The sequence below is a fragment of the Ovis canadensis genome, chromosome 2, assembly GCF_042477335.2.
Source record: "Ovis canadensis isolate MfBH-ARS-UI-01 breed Bighorn chromosome 2, ARS-UI_OviCan_v2, whole genome shotgun sequence".
Lineage (NCBI taxonomy): Eukaryota > Metazoa > Chordata > Mammalia > Artiodactyla > Bovidae > Ovis > Ovis canadensis.
In genome coordinates this window covers 171,720,182-171,736,878 of record NC_091246.1, presented here as the reverse complement: position 1 = coordinate 171,736,878, position 16,697 = coordinate 171,720,182, and the positions used below count along the sequence as shown (strand labels likewise).

The 16,697-nt window shown below is 39.2% G+C and overlaps 1 protein-coding gene and 1 long non-coding RNA gene across 10 annotated transcripts in view; one reads left to right on the top strand and one right to left on the bottom strand.

The window, feature by feature from the left end:
• Positions 1-16,697, bottom strand: part of LOC138433986 (uncharacterized) — a 73,010-nt gene that overhangs the window by 14,133 nt on the left and 42,180 nt on the right. For 2 of the 3 annotated variants that reach the window (XR_011254562.1, XR_011254564.1), the window contains exons 3-4: positions 8,594-8,717; positions 7,390-7,577 (exon numbers count right to left, since the gene is read on the bottom strand). This is a non-coding gene — a long non-coding RNA (uncharacterized lncRNA). The remainder of the gene's footprint in view (positions 1-7,389; positions 7,578-8,593; positions 8,718-16,697) is intronic. The other variant, XR_011254563.1, reaches the window with a different exon arrangement.
• ARHGAP15 (Rho GTPase activating protein 15) overlaps positions 1-16,697 on the top strand; it is a 706,829-nt gene that overhangs the window by 665,558 nt on the left and 24,574 nt on the right. The gene's annotated exons all lie outside the window — the stretch shown is intronic.

The window sequence follows — 16,697 nt, the reverse complement described above, 5'->3', positions numbered from 1 at the left end:
TGTTAGATGACACAGCCCGTAAAAGCAAGAATATTGATAGATTAAAAGTCACATTGTCTGCAATTAAAGGGCATTCAGATACAGTCCATGTCACTTCCATCAGGTAAAATGTCTTAAGAAAATTAAAAGAATTTTTTCTGCCATTGGATGCTAAGAACAGTACTCAGCACATAATTCTCATGAAAGTATTGTATTTCAAGTACAAGCAATGGTGTTTTATAGATGCAGTCAACTCTGTATTCTGACACTTGTGGCCAGTTTACCTTTTTAGACCATTTATCACTTATGTTTCAACTGGAGTCCAAGGAATAAGAAAGAAACTTCTATAAACATTACAAATTCTTTTGTCTAAGAATTCTTTTGTCTATGCTGCATGGATCTGATGTACTGTTTTTTGCAGTAGCTAGAGTGAGATTTGAATATATTAATAGTTCTAGCAGCAGAGCCCAGGGAGTCTAGTTAATAACTTATGCATGAATTTATAGATATATTTCAGACAGAGGTAAGGTTTTCAGCTCTCATGTTGGTAATACTTAGAGGGATCGAATGAAAGGGGCTGTTCCCCCAGAGTCTTTGTTGTGGGCATGCATTGTGACAGTATGGAGCCAGAGTTCTTCTGGTTGTCTACACAGCCTGGATTCAATAAACTGTTATATATGCATATTATGACAATGTGGTCAAGGAAACCAGATTTTTTTACTCTACCTTCCAGTGCCTATATAGCTTAAATCTGGTGTTTATTTTTCTTGTCCCCATTCAATATGTAAACATATTCATAATGTAATACAGGTTATGTGCATTTTATAATTAACATTATGGACTTAGTTGGGAAAGCACTCAGACCATACTGTATGAAAAATATGTATCTTTTTCTATATTAGACTACATGCTTCAGTGTGAATCCTAAAGGTGGATAATCCCAGATTATTTTACTTTGCTGGGACTACTTTAACAAAATGCCACCGACTAGGCTGCTTAAACAACAGAAATGTACTGTCTCTCAATTATGAATGCTGTGAGAATCATCCCATCTATTATGCAAGCATGAGATCAAGTGTCAACAGGTTTACCTGCTTCTGAGGTCTCTCTTGGATGGCAGAAGGCTGCCTTCTTACTGTGTCCTTACATGGGCTTTTGTCTGTGTGCACAGCCCTGGTGTCTCTTAGTCCCAATTTCTTCTTGTAAAGACATCAATCATATTGGATGAAGGCCCATCCCAACAGTCTCATTTTAACTTAATTACTCAAAGCCCTATCTCCAAATATAGTCACATTATGAGGTACTGGGAGTTAACATTTCAACAGATGAATTGGGGTGTGTGTGGTGAGGGTGGGTAGGAGATGTAATTCAGTCCATAACACAGTCCAAGAGAATATCCATATCCGGGCTACTGCAAGTATGATTCTCAGCCTCTTCTCCCATCAGGAAGAAACAAGGCTGACTTTCTAAGGTTTAGTGGAAAGAGCAGCAGCAAGACTCTTCTCCTGCCTTCTGGCTAGACTGGAAGGAAGCAGCTTCAGAGTACAGTAAGTGTTACCACAGTGTCCGCCCAAGCTCCACCCCGCCTTCAGGGACCCCTGGTCTGGAGGCATAAGTGCCTCCCCTCCATTACTGCCGCCCTCCATTAGGAACAGATAATGCGAGAGATATCACTTTCACAATAAAATGTTGCACTTACACCACACCTTTCAACTCAGCATTTCCAAATGCTTTAAAAATCATTATTATTTTTATTATTTATCTGTAGAATCCCAGCAGTCTACTCAGCACTGGGAAGTGCAGTCAAAGCCACAGGGCTATGGTCTCAGTTACACAACCTTAAACCAACGCTCAAGTTTCCCCTCTTGATGTGCCAGTAAAAAAATCTGAAGGTGGTTGGTTGTGTGTGTGTGTGTGTGTGTGTGTGTGTGTGTGTGCATATTTAGGGGGCAGAAAAAGGAGACAGGAAACTTATCTGAGTTACCCTGCTAGCTGAAGAAATTTAGAAAAGAGCCATTCAATAGTGTTGCTCTAATAAACTAAGAACCACACCAAGAAAAAAAAAAAAAAAGCAACAGAACCAACAGTTTTGAACCGAAAATTCAGAAAATGGAAATGAATTTCCCTAATCAAGGGCAACTACAGTAACACTTTTAAAGGGTTATTAAGCAATGCAGGAAGTAGAAATCAATCATGTTCTGCATTTTGTTCACTGGTCATTATTTCCTAGGTCAAATCTGCTTGACATTCAATTGAATACAGTCTTTCATCAAATTGAAAAGCCCTGGAGAAACTTTCATTGGCCACCCACATTTTCCAACAGGGCTGCTGCCTAATCCACCTCATTTTTGTTTCTGACCTTTTATCATCATTGCATAGTCTGCCTTCCCCTGCTGAAACACTTCTGCTTTATATGACTTCCACAGTAGTGCATATATGCTGTCCATTCTGGAGAATTCCATGTATAGAAGAGTCTGAAGGGCTGCAGTCCATGAGGTCGCAAAGAATGCCTGAGTGACTAGCACATGTACGCATTCTTATAATGCTAGAACCTGGTCCAGTGTCTGGCACTTATGAAGTGAAGTGAAAGCATTAGTTGCTGTCATGTCTGACTCTTTATGACCCCATGGAGTGGTAACCATTCCTTTCTCCAGGGGTCTTTCCAACCCAGGATCAAACCCAGGTCTCCTGCATTGCAGGTAGATTATTGCTTAATAATTGTTTGTGAAATAAATGAAACAAATTCTCATAGTACTCTGAAAAGCTGTCTAAAAGTGTATTTGACATATTCTGCTTCTTCAATAAAGTTATAAGCTAAGACAGATCACAACAAAGAGGAGATAGTCCAGATACAGATTTAAAATATAATGAAATAAGGATCTAGATTGCTTTAAATCAAAACAACCAAATGCATTTGTAGAAAGTATATGTTGAAAGTTATCTTGCCTAGCCTTGAATTTAGTCAGCAAAGGTTTTCTGAAAGAGTATGAGTTCAGGATTTTTTGTTATGATGGGAAGGAGAAATCATAAACTGGTAAATGTTCTAGAACTGGGGGTGGGGCCTCTGGGGAACACTAAAAGTAAAAATAGACGTCAGTAATTGGACTTACAGTGTCAAAAGAGGCAAAGTCAGGAAGGTAGAAGAAAGTTAGATTACTAGGAGTGTTCTAATGAAGGGCTTTCAAAGAAGATAAACACCCCCAGGTACAGAGAACGACTTTGAGGAGATTGTTAGTAACATAGGAATGTCATTAGTAACAGGACTGGGGATATGCTAAAGTAGGAATTCAGACAGTAAGAGCTGCCACAATGCAGCCAGAGTGAGGAGGATGTTTCTTGGGTCCTCTGCACTTGGTGCCAGCCACCACCCCCGGCAGTTCTGCGTTATTCCCAGGCAGAAAGCTTAGAAAGGACCTAAACACACACTATAATCACATGTCTTTGTCAGTCTACATGGGAAGTGAATCACAAAAGGGCATTTCCTGTGCTTAGGAAAAAGTACACAATATTTGTCATTCACCATCTCAAATTGGTAATGCAAAAAAGACTACATACCCTTCTGTATTGGGCTATTTTGAAACTTAAATAGCCCCAGCCCCTCGGAGCAAAGATGCTTCAAAGGATACAGGGCATCTTCCAAGAGAGTGGACTAAGTCACTGAGAAGTGGCTGGCCTCATCTCAAAACCTACCAAAAAATAGTAGCACAGCTAGAAATGAGTTCAGAAGTGTGTGGCTTGGCTCAAGCTGCTTTATTGCATTTTGTATTTAGATGTCACATATTTATATTCCAAAGTACAATGTCTCTTTAAAAATGTAACTGTTAAGACTAAAATCAGGAAGGGGTAAAGTGGCTTCAGAGAGAGACACACATGGAAGGCTTTTTCTTGGGAGCTGGGGAAAGGAATTGATTTTGTTTCCAGTTCTGTGGAATTTCAATCTAATCAACACCTGGACCATTCCTTTTTAAAAAGAAAAAATAGAAATGAATTATTTTAAAAAATTAATGTTTGAGCATGCAGAGGAGTCCTAACAGACATCTGGGAGTTTTAACAGAGACATCCAAAAGGCAAGTTAAGGTACAGCAGCAGTAGCAAGCATCTGACCTTTATTCTCATTTTCAAGAAAAAAATGGTTTATAGGTTTTTGAGGTGTCATTGCTGGAAGGGAAGCTTGCCAAGCCTCTCATTTCGAAAATGAGCAAACATGGGACTTTCCCAGGTTATCTAGCCAGTTTGCAGGTCCAGTAACCGAGGTTGACCTTAGTGGTAAAAGGAAATTGGAAATATACTATGTCAAAGGCACTTAAGCTCCAACTGGCTAATTATTCTAACTGGTTAAATACAGTTAAGGTTCCTAGATGTTCAGTTTCCAATGAAGGTAATTTCATCACAGCAGTCTCCTTTCTACAAAATTGTCAGGACGTTCTCACTGTCTTAGCTCCACCTGGAACTCTAACCCTTACTTCCATGAATGAATGTATCACTTCATCAGATGAATGAATTTTCTCATCATCAGCTCCAACTGTACCTCCTGCATCCCCCTTTTCAAGGCATGGCCCACAGTCTTCTCTTCCTACTCAGGCTCCTCTCTATGTTCTCTGCTCATTCCAGATTCTACCACTTCCTTGAAGAGTCTGTCTCAGTGTCCAGATCTATTCAGATTTGCTTGATCACAGATCTGGCCTCATCTGAGGAGACCTTTCCCTACTCTCAACTCAGAACACTTTTTTTTTTTTTAATAATTCAGTATATAAATTTTTAATTTAAGGATAATTGCTTTACAGCATTGTGTTGGTTTCTGCCAAACATCAACATGAATGAGCCATAGGTATGCCTATGTCCCCTCTGTTTTGAACCTCCCTCCCACCTCCCTCCCCATTCCACCTGTCTAGGTTGTTACAACATGGAAACATACATTACTATATGTAAAATAAATACCCAGTGGGAATTTGCTGTATAACTCAGGGAGCTCAAACTGAGGCTCTGTAACAGCCCTTTTTAAGAACAGTTGTGGGGGGTGATTTGACACTTACATACAACACAGTGACTATAGGAAAGGAAATGTACAGCTCTTCTTATGCTTTTCTGATTCTTGCAAAGTGTCTAGCATGAAGAGACATAATTTATTGAGCACCTACCACATGTCCCTCAATTTGCTGAATATTTGAAGTATATCCTCTCCTTTCAGCAACCATGTAAAGGAGCTATTGTTCTCCACTGATGTAGCCAATATCTAGCTCTAGAAGAACGATGATGTTTTCCTAAATCACCCAACTAAAAAGTGGTAGAGCCAGCATTTGAATACAAGTTTTTCTTAATCCAAAACCTTTATATCCAACTGCTATGCAAAACTGCCTCCCTTCTCAGAGTAAACTGCACAGAAGTCACTAAATATTTGTGAATCTAATGAATGGGTAAATTAATAGATAATATGGAAACTGTCCCCTGCTCCAATCTGACTCGAAATCAAATATTGGTTCCTCTGAACAGACATGGTCATGCAGATAGCACAAGGAAAGCAGAAATGCTCTCAGAAGTTAACAATTAAGTTGATCAGTGGCAGCCTACCTGGAAGTGATATGACTCACAGGGAATAGCAAGCCTCAAGTCAAACTTGGCAAGTGTTTGTAACTTTAGAGCCTGCCACCTAAATATTCTACTCACCTCACCCCGTATTTTCCCTTTACCCTTATTTTCTTACTCATTTTAAATGTATTTAAAACTTTTATATTGAATTCATTTTATACAGTAAAATACATTTATTTTATAAGGTGGAAGTGTAAATAAGTTCAATACATAATAAAATTAATTCATGAAATAAAACTGGTGCTCAAATTTAAAGAACAAGTTCAGAAATGTTCACTGGCTAGAAGTGGGTGACTCATGGCCTCATGTATTATTTCATTCAAGCATAGGGCTATAATTCTGATGTTGTGTTTTAGGAAAGATTTGAAATGTGTGGTTCTAGAATGTATTTAAAGATACAGTCTATCAGTATTAAAATCAGAAGAGTTTAAAGGCCAATGGAAGAGATATGGGATTTTCATAGAATTCTTTTCAAAGCTCACTAAATAGTACAAAGATCTCTGAATTTGAAAATTATTTTATACTCAAATACTGTAACGTTTGCAAACTGATATTTTAAAACACAGAGGGGAGGGTTGACTAAGACTGAAAGATATGGTTTTCTTGAAGTTTTTTTGCTAAGTGAATATCAAAACAGTAAAGAGAAGCTAATTTGATTGCAAATTCTGAGGCTACCAGATGGTATTTCTCTCTATTGCCATCACCAACCCTTAATTGTTATTTTCTAATGATAAGGGAGGCTGGGAACCACTGATCTACTTCAGTCATATCACATGAATATCTCAAGTCTCATAAAGACATCCCTTGTCCAGATTTTTCCAGTTGTGGTAAAGAGCTGTGATGTTGAGGCGACTCTCGTGGGAACCAACTTACTTCTGCGACTGAACCGTGCGAAGGAACTGAGTTAGGGAGAGGGAGAAAGTATTTCTTAATTGTCGTTGCCCTCTGCTCTGTCTATGGATGTCTTTGTCTACTACAGATTCTCAAGGACCTCCAAAGAATGAGTCAAGCCTTTCCTGAGAGTGTTGAAAGGATGGGTATCTGGTTGGTTTAAACTGCAGGCATGTGTGTGACCAAATAAAGCAGATCCCTGAAGAGTCTTTTTCCAGATGTATATATGACATTCGTGCTTTATTTCGGCTCCATTTAGAGAGTGAAGGACCTTTCAAAAGTAATATAAAAGTAATCTGTGTAGAGTGAGGGTTTACTCTCAAGAAGCCAGATATCAATTCCCAGTTATATCAGTGAACTATCCTTCAGTTACTGATTTTAACTATAAGATGAAAAAGTTTAAATGGACCCAACTTCATTTTTCAAAAAATATTGTGCAAATTTAACAAGCCCATTTCCCAATTCATGTGTTATGACATGCTACTATACATTTTCAATCAGAAAGTGTCTCAAGATTTATTCAGAGACTAGAATTTGTTTCCTTTTTTATTTGCTCAGTCAATGGAATTATGAATCAAGAATGTTCCTTCCTCTCTGTTAAAGAATATTGACGCCTATCTATTAAGACAGAGGGTCAGTGTCTGAAGAGGAATTGGGGGAATATGTACGATTTCTGAATTTGAATTTTCAAAAGTCTTCAACAGGTATCATACAAACCCGAACTATTAAAAAAGAAACCCAGTCTAAATTTATTTTTACAAAGATTGAACATAATCGAACAAAACCAGCAGCTTCAAATAACACTTCACTCTAAATTTAATTTGCTTTTATACAGGCCTACTACTCTCATTCATGTTAACATTGAATGCATGAGCTTTATTTTTTTGTGAAGTGCCCAACCTAACTAATTTTGGATATGAAGGCGGTGCTTACCTTGGTTTAGATGTGTGTTAACACTGACTGCCCTTCAGACCCAGACCTTTTTCTCATCAGAGATGGCCGGCAGCAGTAGCATAAGACGAAGGAGATCCATCATGAAATGTCCAGTGTCAATGTGTTCTCCCAGTTTACTCCCTGACCTTCAGCATGCAGCCACACTCCTGGCCCTCATGAGATGGAGCCTTAAGGGGGAAATGGCACTGAGTACCAATTCTACGTCCTGTTGTTCTGTGATCTCAATTAAGTGCTAATTAATTACCACTGGCATCTTTGGCATTGCTTGTCAAATTGCATTTAGGAGTAGCTTTCCAGTGTTTAAATATCAGTAATCCAAAATCCACAGCGAAAAATCCCATGTATTACCATGCCCCCCCCAATTTTTTTCCTTTTTAAAACTGTTTTAAAATTCAACAGTTATGTCTATAACTGAAGGTAGCTTTCAATTACAACAAAGAGGAACTGGTATTGTCAATTTTGATTAATAGTACTTCATTAATAAACATCCTGTTATTCAGTCTCCACCTGCACTTGCTGATGTGGCCTGGAATCAATTAACTCATATAATTTGATTTATTTTACAAAGACATTTTGGGATGTGCTGGGCTGATGATAAAGGTCCTATTTTAGCAGTTCTTGATTGCAGGTTAGATTGTACCTGAATGGATTTCTGTTTTTGCATGGATATGTATATACAAGTGTGTGTTTTGCAAGTGAGTTGGAAGAAAATGCTGAAGAAGTTTTGAATTAAAGAATTCACTTTGGGGGGGGGGGGGGCGGAAATCCCTCCTGAATATTCTGACTTGATCTGAACACTTCCAAGAAATGCAGATCTTGAAATGTTAATCTTGTCTCTTAATGAAGCCATTTTACTTAGCAGATTAGTGAGTCCTCTTTAAAATCAAAGAACAAAACAGTGTCACAAAGCACCAAAATTAAAGCATGAGCTAGGGCTAAGATATTAGAGCCAGATATTAGATTCAGCTTCATGTATAATTTTGTTTCACTTTGCTTTGTTAGAGGTTTAATTTCTTTTTCTCCTCTAAATATTTGCAAGTCATGATTGCCAGATCAATCCATTTGATCCCAATTACATACTCTATGAAAACATTACTTAGCCTTCTACAGGTTCTTGAATGCTAAAGTTTGGTACAAGTGACAAAGGCCAACTCAAAGTGTTTAGGCAGGAAAGAGAATTTACTGGACTCACATGCACGCATGCTCAGTCGCTTCTGACTCTTTGTGGCCCCGTGGACTGTAGCTCGCCAGGCTCCTCTCTTTGTCCCATGGGATTATCCGGCAAGAATATCCAAAAAATGCTCTTACTGGAAGAAAGAAAAAAGATGCATAGAAGGAAAAATATCCACTTGTCCGCAACTGTAAAGTGCGACCTCTTATTTCCCCAATACAGCTGTCCTACCTCTGAGTATAATAGTATTTCAATCAATCAGAGAGGAAAATGGAAGCTAAGTCACAGTAAGGAACAATGTTGTCTATGAGCAAGAAAGGTTGCCAAGCTTTCTTTCCTGCTCTCTGGCAAAGAGACCTCAAGGCCTATGATGCAGAGTGGCTTGTCATTTCCTCCTCCAGGGGATCTTCCCAACACAGGGACCAAAGCCACATCTCTTGCATCTCCTGTATGGGCAGGCAGATTCTTTACCACTGAGTCACCTGGGAAGCATTTATTGGGTTACATAACTGAAAGGTCTAGGATGAGATATGACGTTGGGCATTACTAGATCCAAGTGCCAGTGTCTTGCAGAGATGTTGCCTCTTTCTATCTCTGCTCATCTTTAGGTTAGCTTCATTTTCACTTAAAATCTTTCCTCCTGGCAGCAAGATGGCAGCAACAGTATTGTATTGTATCAGCTTAGCATTCTCCTAGTCAAGTAAGCCTCACTTTTGCTGTGGGAATAGAAAATCCCCAGAACAATTCTCCTTGGCCTGGCTTGGATCCCGCATTTATTCCATATTTGTTTTTCATCCATTCACTGTGGCAGAAGAAAAGGCATGGCTCTCATTAGCTGGACTTGGGACATAAGTCCATGGTCAACTCCGTTCACACTGGGAGTGGAGTTGAGGCTGGGAGTAGAGGACAGGCAGTTTTCCCCAAAAAATGCTCTTACTGAAAGAAAGAAAAAAGATGCATAAAAGGAAAAAAACCCACTTGTCCACAACTGTAAACTGTAAGTGCAACCTCTTATTTCCCCAACACAGCTATCCTACCTCTGAGTATAATAGTATTTCAATCAATCAGAGAGGAAAATGGAGGCTAAGTCGCAGTAAGGAGCACTGTTGTCTAAGAGTAAGAACGGTCGCCTAGCTTTCTTTCCTGCTCCCTGGCAGACACCTCAAGGCCTATGATGCAAAACTGAAGGAAAGTCCACCCATCCATCCATGCATTCCCTCATCCATGTAACACTGATGAGTCCCTACAGTGAGACAGGCCCTGAACTAGGCACTGAGGCTACAAAAAATAAATAAGATGGCTCCTTAAAGAGCCCCTATGTGGCAAAAGTAGTAATAATGTAGTCACAAGAGATAAGATTTTGGAGTCACGTGAAGCTGGGTTTCAATCCCAGCTCTTTTACTGATTAGGTATGTGAGTGTAGACAAAGTCTTCATTCCTTCTGTGTTTTAGTTTTTGTATCTAAAAATAGGTGTATTGTAAGAATTAAATGGGTAATATTTATAATTTGCTCAACATAAGGCCAGGCACATAAGGTCATTGTTCAATAATTAATAGTCATTGCTGTGTTGATCAAATGAGATAATGCAAACGAACCATTGTATGCAGAGCCTGGCACATAGTAAGTGCTCAGGAAATGGTAATTGGCAGCTATTATCATATGAAATAGAATTAGGGACTAAATCCAAAAGGAAACAAAATTTAAAAATCAAGAAATATCTATTATGATAGATTTGGAAAAAGCATTGAGAATTCATCCAGACCTACCCCATCTTCAGAGAAAACACTTCAGTCATTTTAGATTGAGTAGAATTTATCTTCTCTTCAGAAAAAGTGCTCCCCAAAGCAATTGTCTTCCTTTTTGCTCTCATATTTCATCAGTTTACATAATATTTAATTAAATTACATAATTACAATAATAAGTACAACTGGCATAAACTTGTTTGGGGCTCTCTCCTGGGACTTCCCTCTAGTGGGAACAGATGTGCACAGTTGAGAGTCATTAACTAGCCGCAGACATTCAGTGTGTTCTGGGCATTGGTCAGTATATTTTACAGAGAAAATAGAGAGCTGGCTAAGTAGAAGTCAGCCACAAGAACCTTTGCAGTACTACCGTGGTCTTCCGCATACTCTTCATCTTACTGAATGCCACTATTACTTAAAAGTGTACCCCAAATTTACTTGTATTTTTAAAACTTCTATAAGCAATATAATCAGAACTTTATAGCCAGAATTTTAAGCCTGCCTTCCGGAATCAGTTTTCCTAAAATCACAACTATGTATTGGGCAAAATGGTAGAACATGAAGGATTAATACTTGGTACTGTTCTAAATCCATTTCTAACTCTAATCTTAAATAGTAATCTTAATAAATCTAAATAATCTTAAATTCATTTCTAAGAAGGAAAAAAATAGAAACTTTCTCACACATTGAAATGACAATAACAATAAGGTAGAATCTAAAAGAAGATTCAAATATGCTTTCATTTCTGCCTGTCCAAATGCGTGAAACTGAGAGATTATTCGTTTCATTTTTCATGATGATCTCATGAAGATTTTTGAAACTTATTTGTTTTTTGACGTGCAAACCTCAAAATCAGAGTGCAACAAAAGTGAGAAGCCTTGGAACATCTGTATTTTAAAACTGGCAGTTTGGGGGAGATTAATGACTCTGTTTAAAAGTAGTAGTCATTCAAAGCTAAAATCTAATGAAATTCTTATTTGTAATCAGGTACTCCTGCTGAGTATTAGAAGTAGTTCAATCTGTGCCTCAGGAAGTTAAAATTTTATGATCAGAGTAGAAGCTATCGTCACTGCTGATTCTTGATCAATGGGAGAGTGACAAGCCAAGTAAGCAGGGCCAGGGGTGGGGGTGGGAGGTAGGTCTTGGGGTAAGAGCTGGACTGGCTTAGCCCCAAGCAAATAATTACAATATTAATCAATATCAATAGTGGACATTTTAAAGAAAGAAAGGAAAGAAAAGTTGTCATATAGGATAGGTCACATCCAGAAGACACGTGCCTTTCACTGGTCGTCTGTGAGGTAATTAAGAGTCCTGAGCGTATGTGCGCGTGCCTGCGCACACACACAAACATACACACATATGCACACACAAAATTAAAGGCATCGTTCAATCTTCAACTGTTTTAGACGACTTGGATCTTTCACAGGTAATCACTGGCCACCTGGCAGACACTGACCTCATGCAGAATGGCTCACTAGTGAGAGATGACTTGAACCAGATCAATTCCTTACATTTGGCAACCTCCATGTCTCTAAATATTATGGAGATCAACAGATTTTACTACTTATTTATGTGAACTAGGTCATCTGTAGTCATTATAATTTCAGACATTAGGTGTAAATAACAATTTAAAATTTTATTGCTACTTTTGGTGAAAGAAAGGGTCTGAGCCAAGGTACTTTTTTTTTCTGTTTTTTTTTTTAAACTCTATTTCTTGAAATAGTTACACAATCCAAATTGCATGCTCTGCTCTGTGAAAACTTTATATTAACAATCATTGCTGCTGCTGCTGCTAAGTCACTTCAGTTGTGTCCAACTCTGTGCGACCCCATAGATGGCAGCCCACCAGGCTCCCCCATCCCTGAGATTCTCCAGGCAAGAACACTGGAGTGGGTTGCCATTTCCTTCTCCAATGCATGAAAGTGAAAAGTGAAAGTGAAGTCGCTCAGTCGTGTCTGACCCTCAGCGACCCCACAGACTGCAGCCTTCCAGGCTCCTCCATCCATGGGATTTTCCAGGCAAGAGTACTGGAGTAGGGTGCCATTGCCTTCTGTGAACAGCCATTGCACAAACTGGAATGTCGTTCTTCAAACCAAATTTAAGGGCTGAGAAAGGTACTCTAGTTGGTCCCACTCCTTGATTCAAGCCTCCACCTTTGGCCCAAACAATGGTAACAAAACATGGCCAGGTCTACTTTCTGGAAGAAAAAGGAATATTCTGGTGAGTTTTGAGAACACTGAGTGAGGCAAATTGGAAAAAGACACAACAGATTTTTACCTAACAAATGACTTGAAAACCACTGCTGGTTTTCAAGTCAAGAATATTGATCCGTATGGTGAGACTAAAGGAGTCCAGGTACATGCAGACTTGGAAAGGCTCTATAACCTTCTAAGATGGGAAGGAAGCAATGCTGGTGGCTCTGATATACTTGGGAGAGCAGAAAGAGACAATAACCTTAGCAGAGGAGCTGGCAAGCAATAGGTCAGAGAGTCAAGTGTCTGAGCAGTCCCTCTAGGGTTCTCGGGGGAAAATTGAAAAACAGAACCAAGTATCAAAACCACAAGTGAGACTCAGTCCTGCTGCATCAATGAACTAGCAGGATGCATAGGCCCTTTAGAAGAAACTTGGGTACAGTTGCGGCCGACAAGAAACAGTACCAAGAATCTCAGGAAAGTATCTTTTGTCATTCTACATCATCATTTCTACTAAAATTGAAGTAACATGTGTTCAAACTTCCAATCCTTATGAAATTAGAAGCCCAGTGTCTCTCAGGTTATCGAAAAGGATTTATGTTTCCTTTGGTTGTTTTTGGCTTGATTTCTTTCTTCAGCTGAACCCACAACTCATGCATGCCTGATCACTTGCCAGTGTCCTCTCATCTTAACTTCGCCTTGTTTCTTAAAGCTCACTCTAGGACATAGGACTTAGTAGACATTTACTGAAGATTCATGGAGGATAGAAGGATTACATCACACCCAGCCCAGCAGATAATTTAAAATTTAAACTTCAGTAATAGCCATTCCTATTACTCCCCTTCTTATTTTCCCTATGGCCTCCACTGGGAATTTTTGTGGGGTGTCTCTTTCATTTGGCCCCCAACTTCCCACCATGTAATTCTGCCTCAACTCCCTTTTTCATATTCTTCCTTTTTATACATGATCTTCATAAGTCTATTTCACGTTTTATAGAGAGAATTTGGTTAGCTCTTTTTCTGCTGTGTTCTAAGGATTATCTTTCCACAACCAAAATGCTTTGCTAAGAAAGAAAAATTATTTTTTTGCCCTTAAGAGGAATTCTGCTTCTAGCTATTAAGTCAGACTTTTCCCCTAATATACTTGAATCTATAAGTTGAGTGTAGTGGTATGTCTTTTTTACTTAAGTATGGATTAGTATATCTAAACTGACCTGCAGATTCGTATACTGGGATACCCTGTACTGTGCTGGCCTTTCTGGCTATTACTGTCTGATAATAGGAACACCATATTAGGAACACCACTCATGTCAGACCCTACCCCTTGCCTTTCCTCTTGACAATTTATAGATCCAATGCTATTTAGACAGGTGGAGAGGTAATCTCACCAGCAAGGCAATTCCCATGGGTCATTATATATGCAAGATATTTCCTCAATTCAAAAATGCTATTGGAGGATTTCACTGAACACTCCAGTAAAGAAATTCCTGAAATTGCAGTGTTGAAACTAGCAAAAGGGCTCTGCTACAAGAAGTAATATCCTCACCAAGCTGTTGATACCATTTGAGAAATTTACATCTTGAGACAGTATCGGATGGCAGTGATAACAAGCTCCTGTGTCAATGATTCTCCACGTCTGTCAATTGATCTCATCCCAAGTTAAGTAGGGGCAGTGACTATCTTGCACTAGCAAGATAAGTGCAGGTCCCCAAACTATCAGAAGCACCCATGAACACTTTAGTGCCTAAAAGAGAGTGAAATCCTATCAGAAAACAATGAACATAGGTTCTGTTCAGTTTCCATTCCAAGGACCATGTTTGTATGCTTGGGAGTTGATTTAAACTGCTTCTTGTTTTTCAAATACTCGAACTGTCCTACCCAGTTGGGAAGGAAATATTGAAGTTATCAATCATTGAGAGAATAAAATACAATAGGCAAGGATCTAGCAGCTATATTCAATGTACTTGTTGTGGAAGTTCTTCAATGTCCTGTCCCTCAACCTCTCCCCAGTGTTTGAAAGTGAAGTGAAAATGTTATTAGCTCAGTTGTGTCCAATTCTTTGCAAGCCTATGGGATCGTACCCCACCAGGCTTCTCTGTCCATGGGATTCTCCAGGCAAGAATACTGGAGTGGGTTGCCATTTCCTCCTCCGGGGGATCTTCCCAATGCAGAAATTGAACTCAGGTCTCTGGATTGCAGACAGATTCTTTACCATCTGATCTATCAGAGAAGCCCCCAAATCCCTGAACCCAACAATGACAAAACTGTGAAAGACCAACGCGACTCACCCTCACTGAGTAGTGGAGGTCTCTTGGCAACCAGGGTGAAAACATCACCTTGGCAGGTGACAGACACTTGAGCCTTGGCTAGGGCATTAATGAACAATATTAATAAAGACTAATTAGATAGTGTTTGTTGAAATGTTTCCAAAGTGATGAGCAAAATAAAGCCAACCTAAAGAAAATATTGAAAAAACCTCCCACTGAGCATGCTCAGAAAGAGCATTTGAACTTCTTTTATTTTTAAAATGCTCAACCATTTTCTTCAAAAACTTGGCTTGATCTTCCTGATTCAGTGATAACTGAAGTCATGCCAACTTTGATGTTTTTAGCTTCAGCTGTTTTAGAGCTATATGTGATCCCCCCAAAGGTTGGAGTGATTTTTATTTCTGAGTGAAGAAGGAAGCATATGTTTTAACCCTCATGTGCCTTTTTTGAGAAAGGATGAATTAACATCCTATAATGTTTTACCTTTGGGCTTAAAATAAAGAGTGTGGTTTGAAAGTCAAGGATACATTTTTCAGAAATTAAAATGGAGGCTCCAGCCTTCAGGATTAAGTCCATGAATTTTCTCTGTTTTACCAAATACATTTGGTGAATTGCTTGTCTGCTGCTATTGTTTTAAAATGGCAGCAGAGACAAGGCAGTCTGGAGACTTGAGCAAGATGGACCACACACAAACCTAACTTCAGGACATCAAAAAAACATGAAACTAATATGCAGAAACACTGGAGCATCTTGAATACATTTTTTTTCTAACCAGATAAATGACAGAATGGGAAATAAAAATGAATTTCAAAAGCTTTAATCCACCTGACAGTCTAATTTCCCCTTCTAATTATAGAAATAGGAAGGAAGGAATAAATAATGAGAATTTAGAGGCTGCGTGATACCAAATATAACTAATCCCATTGAAGGAGAAGGAACGTAGAAGACAGGGTTGTCAGGGTGGCTTCTAAGAGCCATGTCTACATTCTTTTCTATTTTCAATCATGCCGAGGCTTCCCTCACATTTCCCTGGGGATCAGTTGTTCATTGTGTCTCCTTAGGACACACCAGAGATGGTGAGGTAAAGAAATCAGGGTAATTACAGCTGATACCATTATTAGCTAGAAAGTTAGACAACAGCCCTAATGATGAAGCACGGATGTGTTAAATGGCTCCAGCAAACCCTAGTTGGTGTAAAACTTACATGAGAAGTTTAGGGTGGAGCATTCCCTGGGTTTCTATAGGTGGAAACATTGGATGATACTGGTGCTTCAGATCAGACCTAGGTCATTTTTGCCGATGATCACACAATGTCATCTAGTAGTATCAAATTAAATTTCTCTAAATCACGATTCCCCCTATATCCTGGTATGTACCCGAAACTCTGGAAGAACAACAAAAGGGAAGAATTGGTAAAGAAATGACAAATGTCTCACTCTCTCACAATGTCAGAAAAACTATGGGCAGAAAAATTGAAACCAGAATGAAAGAAAGGAAATTGAGTCTTTGTTTACAAAAGGATTCCAATTCTGGGTGAACTGTCCAACTCAACCAGTGGCTTTGGAGAAACATGATTAAAGTGATGACTGAGGTGTTTTGTGTCCTAGCCTCAGTTTCCTTTAGTCCCCTCTGAGTCCCGTAACAGCCAATCAGAAAGGAACCTGGCCCGGAGGCTTGTCAGTGATAATAATTGAAAACATCTGTCCATGTAGCAAGTGTGGGAAGCCAGAGCAGTTCTCTGACAGAGGGAGTTCTCAGACAGCAAAGCCATAACCACGACTGTGCTCATATTCTCCTTCACAGGATTTTCTCACTGCCAGCTGTCTTTATTCTCCTGCCAGGAAAGCCAGGGGCCTGGGGCTCTTACCCGGGCTGGGGTTAAGTGAGCTGGGACCAGGGGAAGGAGGGGTACAGG